Below are 13,006 nucleotides of genomic sequence, written 5' to 3' on the forward strand. Positions count from 1 at the left end.
TAAATCAAAGCAAGGCTGTGTCCCGCACGCTTATGAACAGGCTCTGCGTAAAAAAGTACAGTACAATGTGCCGATATGCGCACAAATCCACCTCATTCACTGCGCAAATACTTGCACATACACTCGTTTACAGAAGCCCTAAGATCTAATACCTATTGTTCACATGAATGGCATACACACCATAAAGTAAGCCCAGGCAGCTTCTATGGGACCCATCCCAGGTTGGCCTTATGCCTATTTTAATGAGTGCTGAGAACTTGTACATGTATGTGCTCTTCACAGCTGCTACAATGTAAGCAAACAAGGACATGAAACATGTACTAGAGTCATGACAATAGGCACCGTACCTCCTGTTGTAGTGTCAGGGAGCACCTGGAATAGGGCCGAGTTCACAGTCCCGCTATAGAAGCCTCTATCCTCTTGACGCTGCTGGATCAATGATTACATTGATTCTTCATTTTAACCTGTGGGACTTGCTCTTTGTTCAAGATTTGTGAACATCGGTTGGGGACATTCTCTTGATAGACAACACAATCACACCTAAACAGGCCCACTGCTCCATAACAAGTAGAACCATCTGCACTTGCTTAAAAAAAGCAGTCTAAAATCCGAAATGCGTTGCTGTACATTCGATTGCTGATTGTAACTCTGTTGAATAAAACTGGAACTTTTGGATATACCTGTGGCCATTCAAGTTCTACTTTTTACGGCTGTGACATGCCGCAGGGGAGACCCAAGGAGGACCCCGCCCCAAAACTAGTAAGTGATTTATTCCCGTGTTTCTGACATCATACAGTGCACCTTGATAGCGTGCTATGTTCATAATTTGTTATCCCTATTGCACCTACTGAGCGCGGCCTGCTTTTTTCTCTGTTTAATCTTACATAACCTCCTGGAACGCCGACTGGGCCTTTCGTGTCTCGGGCTGACTGTTCTCCACACATTTTGTGGATATTGGGTGCATTTGGAAGTATCTTTCATTCCACCCATTGTTTTGGAGCGCTATCCCTCACCTTCTTAGATAAACCATCTGCACTAGTTATAGGAGCTCAACCTCAAAAGAAAGTGCTGGACTTGGCAGCATCATCGGTAATGATACTAATAACTTCCCTCTTTGTTGTTGTTACTTAATACAGTACATTCCAGTAAAGAAGTCATTTTGTTCTCTTTTTTGACACTGATCTATGAGGTCTGACCTTCTGAACATATTCCCAGATCTGTATTTCCTATTGTTGATTACATCTGCAACTTTACTGTCCGGTGTATTCATGACGGTAATTTTCCCACAGCTTTCACATGTCAGATAATAGAGTGGTAAGGCATAGAACATGACTTTAATTCTAATTTTACTAGGGCAAACAAATACATATTTCTTACCACTGTTAAAAAGAAGCCAGTATTGTGATTTGCTTACTGCCTTAGGTCCGGCGTCTCTAAGGTTCGGTGTCTCTAACCCTGGGATCAGTGTTATCACCGAAGGGGAGCAATAATGCAAGGGAAATGTGCAGCGTCCGAGGAGCGGGCCCTCAGCCTAGGAGACATCGGGGAAAGAGTTTGGGCCTTGTCACGGGGCTCTACCATCTCCCACCCTAAGGGTAGCCCAGGTAACCGAGAGCAGGCCAATTAATGGGTAACCCAACCTGTGGTTTACCCTAAATCTTTGTCACATGTTACGCCACCATTTCATCCTCTGCGGTGAATCCCGAAGATGACAATACAGAGTCCACATACACAGAGTTAACGTTTCAGAGTTAAACCGGGAACGGCCAGTAGAGCCCGTTTACTTGAAGGTTGAAGTAACAGTTCAAAACAAACTACATCCACCATCAGGACAAGTTAGTAGTGTGACAGGGAGGTTCTCTCGGGTTGCTCCGGACGACCCACAGTAGAGTTATTTGCGTGACCTGGTTCCTGGGAAACTCCTTTTTTCTCTCTCTTTCTCGCTCTCTACCGGTATACACTCACGTTTAGGAAAAGGGCACTCAACGCTGCATGGCAGGTTCTCACACACTTGCGGTCCTCCAGGTCCGATGTATTTACATGTCATATATGTCAGCATAGAGGCCTGGGTAGACTGGGCCCAGGGCACACACACGGCAATCGTTGGGCTTCCTCCATCTTCTCCACACACAGAGTGAAGGTGTCTGTGTGCAGGCAGACTCTCCTCTTGCCAACTCCACTCAAAGACAGACTGAAAAGCCCTCTCATGCACAACACATATATAAAACAAGGTCACATGACACACAACAAGATATATTTTCCAGCCATAAGGGCTCACACCCACTGGCGATACAACTTCCCTGTGATGCGGGAGTGAGTGAAAATGCATCATAATGAAACCAATGATTTTCAATGGTTTGATTCTCATTAGCAATGTTTTCACTGTAACCTCGTATAGCAAAGAAGAATCTGCAATATCGCCTATTATTTTCAATGGGGCCGACAGCAGCAGTGTCAGCCCCACCAATCTTCTTCTGTCTTCTGGTGGCCGGGGATTGAAAAATCCCCGCCTCCAGAAAGCGCTGCCTCTGATTGGCTGAGCGCTCTAATAGTCCTAATAGTATAAGAACAGGGGTTCTTGTCATGAGACAACCCTTTGAGAATACTTTAGTAAAGGTTCCTAAGAAAGTTGTACAATATGTTATTCGCATACAGTTAATGGTGACTTTCACAATTGGAGCTTGCAATGCAAATTACACCCATAACCCCAGAAATGCTGCATAAAATCAAGTATGTTTTCTGTGGATCAGTTTCAGTGTGAATCCACATTATAATGGGGAAATTTGAGCGAATTTGAACGAAGCCTGGTCATCAGTGCTAGAGTAGATGCGGTCATTATTTCAAAAAACTTACGAACCTTGTGTGGAGAGTATACTGAGACTGGTGTAACTGAGCAAAAATATCCAGTGAAAAGGGGATCTTATAAACATAAAGAACTCATCGAAGAAAGGGGTCTTAGGAGGATATCAAGAATCAGTCTGATGAACAGGTGCTGCACAACTCGTTCTTCATTAGTATGGACGGGCTATAACAGCAGATGACCATTTTGAGTGCCTTTGCTGTCTAAGAGAAACAGAAAGACAAGACTCCAGTGGGCAAAAATTAAGGGCAAACATTGTATCATTGAGCAGTGGAAAAACATCACCTGGCCAGATGAATCCAGATTTCTGTTGCACCATGCTGATGGGAGGCCAGAATTTGTCACAAGCAGCATGAATGGATGAACCCTTCCTGTCAGATGGTCAGAACATGTCAGCACCTCCATCTAATTTGTACCAACAGCACGAAGCTTCCTGTCCGCAGGGGCCAATATTCCTGCAGAACTTCATGGGGATCTCTAATAAAGTGGTCATTTGAAGAAACAAAATGGCCAGTAGAAAACACCTGCAACAAATCTGAAATACTATCAAATAATCCCAAGGCTACATTTATTCTTCATTAACCCTTTGACTTAATATTTAGAGTGCGGAACAGCCAAATAGAAGCCCCATGGGAGATGCCAGAACAAACATGTCTTTTCAAAGCAGTGGGTTGGAAAGTATTGGTAGCGTCAGGAAGTATTTGGGGAAAAGGACACTTAAAACTACAATAGAGATCATCCAAGCAAAAGGACTGTTTGAACACTGAGATTATTGCTGCTTTGAAAAAAAAGATCAGTCGAGTCCAAGCCCCCTTCCAAAGGAATCCTGACATTGGAAATGTTATGTGACAACTCCATTAAGGATTTATAAGAGTCAAGTCGTAGGTAAGCCTCCGAAAGGGGAGCGAAGTCTCTGAAGACATCAAGTCACCGCCTTACATTAATTTATCTGAAATTGAATCAGTCCTACAACAGATGTGAGGCCATAGGAAGGACTATAGGTCTCCTCTTCTGGTCGGGAACATCCACATGAACCGCTGTCTAAATAATTCAGGCATCTTAGTCACAGTTCGCAACACAAGGAAATAACATCTCATTGTTCATGGGATAGATTGTATACGGAAGGATGGTATCTGTAGACAACACCATAGGCTATTCTAACTCTTCAGGTTGACCTTGAGGGCACATCAATGGCTACTCCAGGTAGAAATAAAGCTTTAAGATACACTTTACACATTTACTATTTATTTTGGTTTCTTTGAAGTCTTCTTCATGGTTTGGAGCTTCACGTTCAATCTTCTACTTGGTTGGATAGATACCTGAAGTCACAGTCCTCCTTCACTATCAGGCGGGGAAAGAAAGGGAAAACTGCTTAAGGCTACATTCACACACAGCATTTGGGAGGGGGGCAGTTGTTTTCAGGGATTTCAACAGTTCACTATTGCATCATCATAACACATCAAAGTTGTTCATGAAACTTTTGCGTTTTGGGTGACTTTATTATTACTTGGTCATATTAAATGTACTTAAAGTCACAGGGCTCTTTCACACGAGCGCACAAACAACGACGAGAAACGCGACCATCTGAGGCATTGCTTTCCAATGCATTTGTTCACAGGGATGAATATATGACACGTGAATACATCGGACCATCAAAAATATAACATACACAACGATGCATATAAGGCGGGCAAGAAGATAGGTCTGGAACTATCTTTTGCCCAATGTACGCCAGCGGCTCCCATAGACTCCTATGGGAGCTGGGGAAAAAGGGAGGGGGAGGCATTTTTGGAGTGTCCAACGCTGTGAAAAGCTTACAGGTGCCTCTATATAGGCATTGGAAGGCATCCCGAGGAATTTTGGTACCAAAGACAGCCAACACCCATCGCTTATGTTGCAGACTCAGCTCCCAAGCTGTGAAGTCGGGCTTAGGCAGTGCAATGTGGGAAACAAATCGAGACGCGTGCACATCGCATATTGTTTTCAATGGGGCCGAAAGCAGCATTGTTCCACATGCTAGGAGCATGCGAGGTCTCCCCATTAAAAACAATGGGAGACACCCGGCGATCCTCTGGAGAAATCGCATGTTAGTGAGCTCAGATCATGATTCATGGCCTGATATCGCAGTCGCCCGTATCAGGTTAGCCTTAGGGTGTGTTGATGCAAATCAACACCAAAATCTGCAGCATAATTTGAGCTGAAGGATCTACGGAAATTGTGGTGGAGTAGAAATGAGTACTCCCACATGACATACTGTAAGTGAGGCTAGCCTAAATGTGATTGGTGTTAAAGACCGTGTGTTGGCAGGCCTGCTATAGGAGATAGGGTTCATACTGTGGACTCTAACATCGTTTCTAAGGGGAGGCTGTGTTGTGTATGCCATAACTGGGCATTGTGTGAAGCCGTGCTGATAACAGTCAAATGTCATTGAAATTGTTCTTCTGGAATCATTTCCAATTATCCTTAAGCCGGTTTCACATGGGTGTATTTGCACGCGTAGTTGCATGCACAAAACTTGTGCGTGTAATACGCAGAGAATAGAAACCATTGATTTCAATGGGTTCTTTCACATTTCTGTCACGCAGAAAAATAGAACAGTCACCATTTTTCTACGTATTTGCACAGCAGTGGTCCCCACAGAGGTCAATGGGAGGGTAAGGGGGGATGCGTGCGCAATACGCTAGGAGATACGTGAAACACTGCGTGGAAAAAGAACACTTCTGGAACTAAATAGCCATTTCAATCTGTGTGTCTTTGCTGTGCGCAAATGAAGATGCCTTGCAGGTGCAAAAAGTACGGTAAAATACACCCATGCGTGCGCAAATAAGCATAGATCATTCTGCAAGAACAGAAGGCGCAGATACGCTTGCGCTTATGTGAAGCCAGCCTTAGGATCTAGTTAGCTGTAAACAGCAACAATGTGATTGTAAGTAAAAAGGATTCATTGCGCAACCACTGTTGCTATATCACTATTCTTCATTTCCATCTCTGTGTTTATCAGTAAATATTGTAAGCTTTCGTTACTCCACCTGCTGCATCGTATCCTGCGTCACATGACCACCTGCGACATTTCTCTACAAGTGTGATTCAACCAGACTACATTTTATTAGTAATCAGTGTAGAAATCCAGAGGGTTCACTTACTTTTCCTAGCAACTATGAATTGATCATGATCATGTAAAATGACACTAAAGCAACTTTTCTAGTGACTGATCGCACAAGGTGTAACGATGGTCGGCGAGGTCACGTGACACAGTGTTCTGCCTTCTTCTTCCTGCTGTCTCCTCCGATCTGAGTGCAGAAATGTTTCACTATCAATTCCGTAACATTCTGAAGCACATGACACTGGACGCGTCACTGGGCAGATCGACGCTGCTACCCTCCAATCAGCGCGCAGCAGCGGCTGAGCTGAGTGGGCGGGGCATACCAGGGACCAATCAGCTCAGGGAAGGGGCGGAGAGTAAACAAGACAACAAGCCAGCGCCGGTGACAGCGGCTCAGTGCAATGCAGGCGATGAAGAGCGCCTTCCTCTGCTGACGGCCGGGAGCCCCGTGTACAGGTGATGGGGATGGCTGGCTGGAGCATTAGGGCCGTTATCTAGTGGGGGGCAGTGTGTCAGTCAGTGCTGGGAAAGTTAACTAAGTTAAAGTTGTAAATAGTAGTTACTTAGTATGACGTCATCCAGCGACGTCATATGTTGGTAGAGGAAGGGGATTGCAGCTGATGAAGTTGCTCATTAAGCAACGTGTGACTGTTTCTGACAAGTAGTTGCGCAGGTTTGACCCCCATCATAGGAGCAGAGCATCAGAAATGACGCCAGTGCCAGATCTGTCGCGGGACGGACATTGAATATATTGGAGCCCATCAGATATCCGGCATGATGGCCATCATTTTATCGCACATTATATTGTGACAGAGGTTTGTGGGGGTGAAGAGGCTTGCACTGTCATTGTGTTGCCCTTTTCTGTGAATTTAACCCCTTGATGACACAGCCATTTTTTTTCAGTTTTGTTTTCTTCTCCCTGCTTTCCAAAAATGAGTAGTTATTTTTCTATGTCGGCTTGTTTCTAGCGGAGTGAGCAGGAGCTTTCAATGGTACACTATAATGTACTGAAAATTTGTAAAACACACACACCCTAAAATAAGACCTAGCTGAATAACCTGAAAAAAAACAAACTCTCCAGAGCTCCGCCAGGCGTCCTGCACTTCTCATTCACCCACAGAAGATCACTTCCTGGTTGTGGGATTCAAAAATCCCACCTCCAGGAAGCGATGGTTCTGATTGGCTCATCCAGCGCTACTCAGCCAATCAATGCAGCGCTCTAAAAACCAATGCAAGGGATGTGATTGGTTCATCCAGCTCTGCATTAATTGGCTGAGCAGAGTTTGAAGAACCAATCACGTTACGGAGACAGGATTTATAAATTTGCGGCATTGATCGGCCAATTCATAAATCCAGCCTTAACACCGACGGGATGCCCAAGTGCTTTCTGACGCGAGCTGCGCCTGAGAACTTCAGATGCAACTTTTTTTCGCCTGTGTGAAAGTACTCTTACCCTTACGGAACTGCTGCAGCCACAACGGAAATACTTCTGCAATAGCTGCTGCTATCTGTCACAGTAGCTTCCTGATTCACATGTAAGACACGGCCGGCACCCACGGCCCTCCTTACTGTTTCTGCTTGACGGGGGATTTTTTTTGCTTTTCATCCAGACACGCAGAATCACACGGCCACGGGTGTGAGAAACTCGGGTGCAACTGGCATCGGACCACACACTGACACGGGCTGATCTCCACGGATCCTGGACATGGCAAGAACAGGACACAGCGAATTGTTCCACCCTCACGATCAGACTTGTAGGCTATAACGGAGTGTTAAAACACTCTATGTGTGAACCATATGGAGCCAATGGGCCTCATTTATCAAAACTGTCTAATAGTCAGACTGCCCTTACTGTCCATAGCAACCAATCACAGTGGAGCTTTCATTTCTAAGAACTGCGCTGGTAAAATGAAAGCTGAGCTCTGATTGGTTGTTATGGTCCAAAATACTGAAGATGTTTCCCTTCTTCTCTCTCCTGGTTTTGGCTTCCAAATACTGTTGGATAGTACAGACCAAAGGGACCTTTCGCTTGGGCCAGAATTGGCATGCAGGACGCCCCACAAGCCGCCATATATTCTGCCCCAGGATCTGCAGGCTACCTGCGGATTTTGATGCAGAATTGAAAATGGCTTAAAACCTGCTGCAGTTCTACATCAAAATCCAGTGTTAGACCTGCAGATTTTGCCACGAAACTCCACAGCTGTGGATTAAAGGGGTTTTCCGGTCAAAAAAACTAAAAAAAAAATCCGCTCCGACCTCTGTTATTGCAGTGCTTACAGCGTGCGCCCCCACAGCTGATTGGTCAGGGCTCCAAGTGACGGACCCCAGCTGATCAACTATTGATGACCTATCCTGATGATGGATCATCAAAAGTATTTTTGACCGGAAAACCCCTTTTAATCTGCAGCTGGGGAATTCCATGGCAAAATGTGGTTTCTATCTGGTGTCGCTGCTGCTTGGTGCGATTCTGGCTTCTCTGATCTACAATACCTGAGAGATGACTAATGAGGTCATGAGATTCCCTGGAAGATTCTTATCCGGAAGATCACCTTACTGCTGAATCACAGCCATTAAAGCAGCAGCGGGCAGACGGGTTTATCACGGCCAGGAATGTCAGGAGCCGCATCTCTTCAGGTCACATGGATTCCCTCATTTCTACCTAGATTTACCTATTTTCCACCTCTTTTTCCAGGGAGCATTTCATATTATATATAAAACTCAAAATCTGATTGTTTGTGTCGTCTACACATCCACAGTTCTGGTCCGATTTGAGTGACATTTAGCATGAGCGTTCTTCAGCACCCGGCGACGAATACTGGCGGAATTAAAAATCAAAAACCCCGACTTCCCCTATAATTTTTGTTGCCAATAGCAACCAATCACAGCTCAACCTTAATTTATTATACGGCTGAGGTAAAATGAAAGCTGCGCTGTGATTGGTTGCTTTGGGCAACACGTTTTCTTTTGGCCAGCTACCATAACAGTGCTCATTTTTGTGACCCCCCCCCCCCTGTATATTCCAGGACTGCTATTCATTAATAAAATCTAACATCAGTTATCATGTAGAAGAAGGAAATAACTTAGCCCAATTTTCAATAACCAATCCCTGCGCTCATATCGCCATACAACGCTCGGGTATATCACCTAGTGTCTTATATAAGACTCTCTACGCCAACTTGGTGCTTTTCTCAAGCTGAAACATTATTCCCCAGACCTACCTGTAGTTGGTACTATTGTATCTTGTCACCACTGGAAGTAGTGGTGGAGACTAGATTGACAGGCCGGTGCCACCCGTTCCTGATTGGCTTCACAGCTGGCTCCCCTTTCTCGGCCTCACAGGTCCTGGGACTCACAACTTCGGTCTCCTATGAGAGTGTCCCACTGCCTTTCACACAAGCTGCAGATGCGAGTGTGCCGCTGCCATCTGCTGCTGTTGTCGCTGCTGCTGCCCCCGCTCTGACTGTAGTTGCTGGCTGTGACCTCTCAGCAGCGCTGCTGTGATTGAGTCTCCCCTTATTGGCCCCACTGTCACTGTCGTCCCGGTGGCAGCCTCCCACCTCCGCTCCCCTTACCTGCCCTGCTGTCACTCTCGTGTTTCCCGGCGGCAGTCTCCCACCTCCGCTCCCCTTACCGGCCCCGCTGTCAGTCTCCCTGTCACGAGTCCCCCACCTCCGCTGCCCTTAGCGGCCACCCTGCTGTCACTCTCGTCCCAGTGGCAGTCTCCCACCTCCACTCTCAGATTGGGCAATGATTTATTGCTGGGATGGAGGGTTACGGTTAGGGTTAGTTTCTGTAAAGCTTACATTATTTGCTGTGAATACTTGGCTGTTACTGCGGCCGTACAGCTAATAATGTAAGCCTAACACTGAAACTAACCCTAACCCTTCATCCCAGCCATAACTACATCCCCACGCTGCTAGAACCTTCCTGCAGGCAGCCAATGAGGACCTTTGGAGGCGTACCTAGCCCTTAGCTCTCAGTGTAGGTCTCCACCCATTATTGTGGTGGTGACAAGATACAATACTACCCCTGTAGTCACTGGATGAAATCACCTTTTTCCAGTCCATCTGTTTTGTGACTCGGTCTGCATTAGTGATTAGGGAGCTTTCACACGAGACGGAATAGGCTGCACAACACACCGCAAGCCGTGGTAATTCCGCGCCAAAATCTTGAATTTTGATGCAGAATTGAAAAGGTTTTAAAAACTGTCAGCAACATGCTGTTGGCCACAGGGAGCTGCGGGCGAAAGCAAAATTGTGGCAAAGCACCGCGTTCGAAATTGCGACGCTTTGTCTTGCTCATGTGTGAGAGCGGCCTTAGATCTGTGGATTTTGGTGGAATTTGCACAATTCCATCCCATGTGAAAGGTGCATTAAAGAGGTTTAACAGCTCCACATCTGTGCACAGGTTCTATATGGTATTGCAGCTCAGCACTATACACTTTAGTGAATACCAGACACAAACTATGGACAGCTGAGTGCAAGAAAGCAGACGACCGTGATTTCATCCCGTTCTATGGTCGTGAAAATCAAACCTGCAAAATGACCCAAAACGAAACCATTGATTTCAGTGGTTTTGTTTTGACTAGCGGGATACTCACCCATTAATACAATTCGGGAGAAAAGATAGGGAAGCGCCCATCTTCCTGCCTTTTTTTTTTTTTACCGTGTACAGTAGCATGAAATTTAAACTGTTAAGGAAAAAAAAAAGGATTTTGACTTGCTGATGCAGACATGCACTTCGTAGCTGCGAGCCTATTTGCTCATGCGCTCGTCTGAAGCCTCCCTCAATTTGAAACTAATGTAATTCTATGTATTTATCCACATGGCAGGATTTTAACCCCATTTACGCTACAGGATGTACAGTTATGTCCTGCAGATTCGGGGTATGTATGAAGGGAGATCGCGGGGCGATCTCGCTCTATACATTGCGGGTGCCTGCTGTTTCTTACAGCTGGCACCCGCCCGCAACAGTTCCGATAATCCGTGCGGCTTGTCAGAGCTGTTAACCCTTTAAATGCTGCCATCAATTCTGACAGTGGCATTTAAATCTCCCGACTGATGTTTGAGGGTCCCGTACGGCCCGTATATGGAACACTACATAGTACCATTGAAAAATACAACTCGTTCCTCAAAAATCAAACCCTCATACGGCTACGTCGATGGACAAATAAGATTTATGATTTTTTTTAAAAGGGGGGAGGAAAAAACGATAATGGTGGTGGTGGGGGGGGGGGGCGTATCCTTAAAGGGGTTGTCCCGCGCCGAAACGTTTTTTTTTTTTTTCAATAGGCCCCCCGTTCGGCGCGAGACAAACCCAATGCATGTGTTTAAAAAAAAAAAAACATTTAGTACTTACCCGAATCCCCGTGCTGCGGCGACTTCTTCCTTACCTTAGCAAGATGGCCGCCGGGATCTTCACCCACGATGCACCGCGGGTCTTCTCCCATGGTGCACCGTGGGCTCTGTGCGGTCCATTGCCGATTCCAGCCTCCTGATTGGCTGGAATAGGCACACATGACGGGGCGGAGCTACGAGGACCAGCTCTCCGGCACGAGCGGCCCCATTTACCAGGGAGAAGACCGGACTGCGCAAGCGCGTCTAATCGGGCGATTAGACGCTGAAATTAGACGGCACCATGGAGACTAGGACGCTAGCAACGGAACAGGTAAGTGAATAACTTCTGTATGGCTCATAATTAATGCACAATGTACATTACAAAGTGCATTAATATGGCCATACAGAAGTGCATAACCCCACCTGCTGCCGCGGGACAACCCCTTTAAGGGGTTAAAACACAGCATGCGCAACCTTTGCCCGTTCTTGCCTCCATATTTGCATTTATTTGTATTTTCAATTGGGCAAATATGGATCCCTGTTAATGCCAGGCTCTTACAAACATTTTTATGCTTAATATGTGGTCAATGGTGTCACTGAGAGTATATTCCCAATTCTAATTGCCAAAGACAAAAAATACCGATGGGTGATAATATCCCCTTATATATAAATACCTTATTATTCAAAAAAGACAACATTGATCTGATATTTAAACTAAAGGGGCAAATGGTGGTAGCAAGAGAAATGTGACCAGCAGTCATCAGTTCGTATCATCTGTGTAATTGTGCATATACACAGTAAGGGCTCATTCTCACGAGCGTGGCGATTTTCGGTTGGCTGTGCCACAGCGCGAATGGAAATATGCCGTTTGTAAGCCCATTCAGACAGCCGGGGTCCAGCGCAGGTATGCCAAGCCTGGATTTCCATCGGGCAGGGGGAGACTGTCTAACTCTGCTAAACTGCCTTCCCCTTTTCGCCCCCTCGCTGACTCTAGGCAACGGAAGCGGGCGTGGCGGGAGCTTGTGTGCTAAGCTCCTGCCCCCTCTCCGCCCCATGTCGGCTCCCAGAAATGGGAGCAACTAGCTCCCTCCAATTGCAAATAGCCAGCAAGGGGTGAAGAGGAGGGAAGGGGATGGGATTTATTACATATATTGCCCGTTGTGTCAATGTCTGTGGGTGGCAACGATGGCTGTAATTGGTTCACCGAGCACTGGTTCTGATTGGCTGAGCTGCGGTGCTCAAGAACCAATCTGAGACAGCACTTCCTGGAGGCAGGCTTTTTGAACCTCCAATCCAGGAAGCGCTCCCTGAAGACAACAAACAAGTGTCGAAGCTGCAGAAGAGACGTGTGGAGAGTGAACATTGCCTCTTGGGTGTTTTTTTTCATGCAGCTAAGGCTTATTTTCAGGGTATGGCTTATATTTGAAGCTCCCCCTGAAAATCTTGGCAAAAGAGTGCTACAAAGTCACGTGACTTGGTAGTGACAGAAAATTGCAATATTACTGTGATTTTCTTGCGGCGATATCGCTGTCGCCCATGTGAAAGAGGCCTTAAGGTTTACCCGAGCACGCTACATTTTACATATAAAGTATGAAACTAACTTCAGAGTTCCTCTTTTCTCTTACGATGAAGGAAGTTGGCAGAATGAAATGGCTTTGTGCCATGTATTACACTTCTAGTAGCCGCTGCGTGGGACTCCTCATATGT

General features: G+C 46.0%; 1 protein-coding gene across 2 annotated transcripts in view; it reads left to right on the plus strand.

Moving 5' to 3' along the window:
- The first annotated feature begins 6,313 nt into the window (after nucleotides 1-6,313).
- Nucleotides 6,314-13,006, plus strand: part of SLC46A3 (solute carrier family 46 member 3) — a 30,269-nt gene continuing 23,576 nt past the window's right edge. Inside the window, exon 1 of one of the 2 annotated variants that reach the window (XM_066583198.1) lies at nucleotides 6,314-6,419. The gene's annotated coding sequence lies outside the window, so the exon portion shown is untranslated. The remainder of the gene's footprint in view (nucleotides 6,420-13,006) is intronic. The other variant, XM_066583207.1, reaches the window with a different exon arrangement.

The sequence above is a fragment of the Eleutherodactylus coqui genome, chromosome 1 (genome assembly GCF_035609145.1).
Source record: "Eleutherodactylus coqui strain aEleCoq1 chromosome 1, aEleCoq1.hap1, whole genome shotgun sequence".
NCBI lineage: Eukaryota > Metazoa > Chordata > Amphibia > Anura > Eleutherodactylidae > Eleutherodactylus > Eleutherodactylus coqui.